Source organism: Oryctolagus cuniculus, chromosome 3 (assembly GCF_051225735.1).
Source record: "Oryctolagus cuniculus isolate XC-2025 breed Fujian yellow rabbit chromosome 3, ASM5122573v1, whole genome shotgun sequence".
Lineage (NCBI taxonomy): Eukaryota > Metazoa > Chordata > Mammalia > Lagomorpha > Leporidae > Oryctolagus > Oryctolagus cuniculus.
Genome location: NC_142869.1, coordinates 71,287,166 through 71,293,370, shown reverse-complemented (window position 1 = coordinate 71,293,370; position 6,205 = coordinate 71,287,166). Strand labels below are relative to the sequence as shown.

The 6,205-nt window shown below is 43.1% G+C and overlaps 1 protein-coding gene across 1 annotated transcript in view; it reads left to right on the top strand.

The window, feature by feature from the left end:
* Nucleotides 1-6,205, top strand: part of SSB (small RNA binding exonuclease protection factor La) — a 161,265-nt gene that overhangs the window by 89,933 nt on the left and 65,127 nt on the right. The gene's annotated exons all lie outside the window — the stretch shown is intronic.

The following is a 6,205-nucleotide window of genomic DNA, read 5'->3' as shown; positions in this document are numbered from 1 at the left end:
TTAAAGGATGGGAAAGATTTGCAGGACACAAAGGTCATCTTGGAGCTTCCCAGATGACAAGAACAATGTGGACTAAGATGCCAGTGAGCACAACATGTTCATGAGGCAATAATAAGTTCGTTGACCTGATGACATTAAGTGTTGAAGCCAAAGAATAGTGGAATAGATCTCTGTAAGTGGGGTTTGGCCACTTTATAGATAGGCCAATTAAAAAAGTTTTTTTTTTTCCTGGTAACTCTTAGGAACAAATGAAAAGAAGTGGTATGAAGAAAATGGTGTTTAGGCAGGATTAAAGGTAATTTAGAGTAGTACAGTTTGAGAGAAAGGAGAGAGACTGATACAGAGAAATCTTACAGTCAACCAATTAAGAAATGATACAGACCTAAGTAAGAGACATGTTACAAGGCCCAGCTACCCTGCCTCCTATTTGACTTCCTTCTAATGTGCACCTGGGAGGCAGCAAATGATAGTTCAAGTACTTGGATCCCTGGCACCCATATGGGAGACTCAGACTGAGTTGTGGGCTCCTGACTCTGACCTGTTCCAGCCCAGCTGTTGAAGGCATTTGGAGAATGAACCAGCAGATGAAAGATCTTTCTCTCTCACTTTTTCTCTTTCAAATCAATTAAAAAATGAAAACGTACAAAAATTGTAAAAAGTAATGTCAGAAGGAATTAAAAAGAAGGGACAGATAAATTGGATGCTTTGCATTTTAAAAAAATTTTTTTTCATTTTATTTGAAAGACAAAGTGAGAGATCTTCCGTTGACTAGTTTACTCCTCAAATGCTCACAACAACCATGGATAGGCCAGGTCAAAGCTAGAAGCCAGAAATTCAATCCTGGGTCGCAATGTGGGTGGCAGGGACCCAACTACTCCGGCCAATCACTGCTGCCTCCTAGGGTGCACATTAGCAGGAAGCTGGAATTGGAAGCAGAGCTGGGACTCAAACCCAGGTATCACAACAAGGTATGCGGGCGTCCCAGGCAGCATCTTAGTAGTTATGCTGAAGGCCCACTCCTAGATGTTATGTATTTTTTTTTTTTAAGATTTATTTATTTGGGCCGGTGCTATGGCAAAACAGGTAAAGCCATCGCCTGCAGTGCCAGCATCCCACATGGGTGTCAGTTTGAATCCCGGCTGCTCCACTTCCGATCCAGCTCTCTGCTATGGCCTTGGAAAGCAGTAGAAGATGGCCCAAGTCCTTGGTCCCCTGTACCCGCGTGGGAGACCCAGAAGAAGCTCCTGGCTCCTGGCTTCAGATCAGCACAGCTCTGGCCATTGCAGCCATCTGGGGAGTGAACCAGCAGATGGAAGACTCTCTCTCTGCCTCTCCTCTCTCTGTATAACTCTGACTTTCAAATAAATAAAATAAATCTTTTTTAAAAAAACACTTTAAAAAAAAGTAGATTTCAAATAACCCAGTAATGCTACTTAAGGGACTAGAAAAGCAAGAATAAACCAAACCCAAAGTTGGTAGAAGGAAAGAACTAATAAGGATGTAGGCAGAAATAAATGAAAGAGACTAAAAATTACAAAAAACAAAAAGATTTATTTGTTTGTTTGAAAGGCAGAGTTACAGAGAAGGAGAAGCAAATGCAGAGGTAGAGAGAAAATCTTCCATCAGCTTGTTCACTCCCGAAATGGTCACAACGGCTAGGGCTGGGCCGATCCAAAGCCAGGAGGCAGGAGCTTCTTCTGGGTCTCTCACAGTGATGCAGGGCCCAAGCCTTTGGGCCATCTTTCACTGCTTTCCCAATCATATCAGCAGGGAGCTGGATCCAAAATGGAGCAGCCGGGACTTGAACTGGCATCCATATGGGACACTGGAGCCACATGTGACAACTTTACCAGCTATGCCACAGTGCCAGCCCCTGCTATGTATTTGAAAGTGAAAAATAGCATGAAACTTTTAGGCCCTATGCTGCAAGAGAGCAAGGTCTATGGATTAAATCACTTATGTAATTTCTTTAAGAACTGTGTGCTCTTAAGATTTTAAAGAAAACCTTGAAAATCTTACTCTTAATGCATTCATACTTACATTTATACAATAAATATTTATCCAACACCTTGTCAGTGGCTGAAATTGTTCTAGAAATACAAAAATGAGCTAGGGATACAGCAATGAATAAAACAGACAAAACATTGCTTTCATAGAGTTTATACTCTGGTGGGAGAAGTCACGTGATAAACTAATAAAATATAAAATATAAATAGTAAAAGTACTATGAATTAAAGCAAAGAAGAATAGTGAATAGCAATTGGCAGTAGGAAAATGTCGCTCCCCCTCTTCGTGGAGGAACGACACTAAACCCTGCCTAGGCTTCAAATCCGAGTCACGGCACCATTATGTCGCTCCCCGTCTTCGTGGAGGAACGACACAGAACCCTGCGCTGTTCTTTCGTCTGCTCGGCCCTCCCCGGGGTTTGCTGCTGGTTCTTCCCAGGTTGGCTACTGTCCCTTCCACCTCCGTGGAAGGGCGGTTCCCCCTGCCACCTTCCCCACTTCCGCGGGGGAGCGGCACGCCGCCGGCCGGCTCTCTCGGGGGCTGCACAGGTGTTCCCTCAGATGTTCCTGGGCATATTGGCTCTCTCCTCCTTTATAGTCCTCTTCCACCAATCCCAACTCTGCTACCCACACGCCAAGTACGCTGCTCTCCTCCAATCAGGAGCAGGTCCTGCTGTTTATTGGTTGAACTGGAGGCAGCTGTGTAGAAGCTGTTTCCTCCTCTCCCAGCGCCATATTGTGGGAGAGCAGATGCATAGAATAAGTCTTAATTCCAGTAACTTAGTCTAGTCCAAGTTGCTCCCCACAGGAAAATACTTTTTTTAAAAGATTTATTTATTTATTGGAAAGGCAGAATTAGAAAGAGGAAGAGACAGAAATCTTCCATCTACTGGTTCACTTCCAAATGACCACAACAATCAGGGCTGGGCCAGGCTAAAGCCAGGAGCCAGGAGCTTCTTCCAGGTCTCTCACATGGATGCAGGGTCTCAAGTACTTGGGCCATCCTCTGCTGCTTTCTCAGGCACATTAGCAGGGAGCTGGATCAGAGTGGAGCATCTGGGACTCCAACTGGTACCCATATGGGATGCCAACATCACAGGCAGCAGCTTTACCCACTACACCACAGCGCTGGCCCCGCAAAAGAATTTTCGAATGGCTGATAAAGGCCTTGTGGGAAGGTGGCATTTGAGCCAAATCCTTATGGAAGTGAGCAAGTCAGTAGGCGGGAAGAAAGAGATCCAGCAAAAGGGATAGCTAGTAGTAAGTTCCTGAGGCAGCACCCTTCTTGGCAAAGGCAAAAACAAGATGAGGAATGGGGATCCAGGAGCCCTTGTAGTTATTCTGGCTTTTACTGAATGAGATAGGAAGTATTTGGAAAGTTTTATTATATATCTTATTTGAGTCTTGATGTCTTAGTTTGAATGTCTCCTCCAAAACTCATGTTGATAGTATTTGAAGAAGGAACCTTGGGATTAGATAAAGTTGTCACGATGGAGTCCACATGGTGGCTTTTATGTAAGAGGAAGAAAGCAGACCTGAACTGAAACACACTTGCTCTGCCTTGCCATGTAATACACTCCATCCATCACGTTATTCAACAGAAAGGCCCTCATCTGATTCTGGTACATGCTGTTAGACTTCCTAGTCCACAAAACCATGGGCTAAATAAACCTCCATTCCTTATAAATTACCCAGTCTGTGGTACTCAGTTATAGCAACAGAAAATGAACCAAGATACTTGGTTTATTTGAGCCAATACTCTTATACTCCTTTTTAGTTGGAAGAATTGGATATCTGTTGCTTGTAATTGAAAAGCCCTGGTGGGGCGAGCGCTGTGGTGTATCGAGTTAAAGCCACCACCTGCAGTTCCAACATCCCATACGGGCACCAGTCCGAGCTGCTCCATTTCCAATCCAACTCTCTGCTATGGCCTGGGAAAGCAGTAAAAGATGGCCCAAGTGCTTGAGCCCCTGCACCTGCATAGCAGACCTGGAAGAAGCTCCTGGCTCCTGGCTTAAGTTTGGCACAGCTCCAGCGGTTGGACCATCTGGGTAATGTACCAGCGGATGGAAGACCTCTCTTTCTCTCTCCCCACCTCTGCCTCTCTGTACAAATAAATAAATCTCTTTAAAAAAAAAAAAAAAAACGGGTTTTTTTAATCCTACTGTCTTGTATCTGGAATTTAGCTTTAACGAGCACATGGAAAACACATATTCAGATACAAACAGCTGTCTTTTAAGTGCCCTTCCCTCCAAATAGTAACAGGCTAATTGCAGTTTCAAGACTAGATCAGTGGGTTTTCACTAAGTACCCATGAAGTAACTGAAAAACTACGTACTCGGGTTGGCACTGTAGTGCAGTAGGTTAATCCTCTGCCTGCTGCACTGGCATCCCATATGGGCTCCAGTTTGAGTCCCAGCTGCTCTTCTTCCAATCCAGCTCTCTGCTATGGCCTGGGAAAGCAGTAGATGGTCCAAATGCTTGGGACCCTGTGGGAGACCAGAAGAAGCTCCTGGCTCCTGGCTCCTGGCTCCTGGCTCCTGGCTTCAGATCACCTCAGCTCCGGCCGTTGGGGCCATTTGGGGAGAGAATGAGCAGAAAGAAGACCTTTCTCTCTGAATCTCCCTCTCAGTGTCTGTAACTCTACCTCTCACATAAATAAATTAAATTTTAAAAAAACACTATATATTCACTTCTACTTTCTTATTTTACAGGAAGCATGCTAAAAAAAGGCTTTACCAAGACGTGTCTGCAACAGGGCAGCCATAAATAGCTGTGCTGTTTGGGTAATACACAACTCCTGAGGACAGTGTTCACTTTACACTCTGAGTGACATGAGCTGGAATTGGATAGTACACAACTTACACAGCTCTATGTGGTGGCCATATAAATTATACCTTTTTTTTTTTTTAATTTGGCAGCAACTTGTTCAATCCATTATGTAAATAGAATGTACAAAATTTTCTGTCTACACGTACTCAATACACACTGATAATGATAGCATAAGTAGCATATCAAACAATTAATGGCATGGTTGTAATTATTGGAAATAGATGAATAAAGTAAAAGCAATAAATAAAATCACTTTTAGAAAGCAGGAGTCCTTTGAAAGGTGAAATATAACGCCAATAAGGCATCTAATTCCATGCCAAACTGAATATCTGTGAGAATCATGTCTCATTTCTGTGAGGGCTGTTTATTTCTTTAAGGCTTGGAATCACAGATGGCACAGCTGTTTTCTCGAACAGTGTCATTAACTTATTTAACTTGTGAATGCTAATTATATGCTTCTGAACACAGCAAATCTATCTGCCTTTGCAATGGTCTGTTTGATAAAGCATATGCAGGTAAAGCAGATTGATAGTCCAATATACACGGCGCCGGCGCATACTTCTAAGAAATAATTCAAGTCAGGGAGCATTGGGCAGTGGAAGCAAATGTTTCATTGGGTCCATGCAGCAATCTGAAATAATTTTTTCACAAAATAATACATCACTTCTGTTGTCCAAGGACCATTGATCATATCTAGTTAGGGTTCTAAAAGCCCCTACTCTAAGTTAGGTGGAGCCCTAATATTTTCTATGCATTAAACTTGACAAATAGAAAATATTGCTATAAGTAGCCACCAGTACACTTTAATGATAAAAATGGAAAGAATGTCCCATCTTCAGTCAATCAAAATTGTGTCTTTGAAAGGCAACACTGACAAAAGCGTCACGATCAGTTCTGAAGGAAAAAATGTAATTACACTTAATTATAGTTCATCATTTTTGAAATGTTACTAATATGGTAATTTCCAAATTGATGCTACAATGGAGAATTTAATATAAAAAATCCTCTCATTGGGGCCAGTGCTATAGCACAGTGGGTTAACGTCCTGGACTGAAGGGCCGGCATCCCATATGGGCACCGGTTCGAGATCCGGCTGCTCCACTTCTGATCCAGTTCTCTGCTATGGCCTGGAAAAGCAGTAGAAGATGGCCCAAGTCCTTGGGCCCCTGTACCTGCGTGGGAGACCTGGAAGAAGCTCCTGGCTCCTGGCTTCGGATCAGCACAGCCGTTGTGGCCAATTGGGGAGTGAACCATCGGATGGAAGACCTCTCTTTCTCTCTGCCTCTCCTCTCTCTGTGTAACTCTTTCAAAAAATAAACAAATATTTAAAAAAATAAATAAGAATCAAAATCCTCTCATTGTAATAG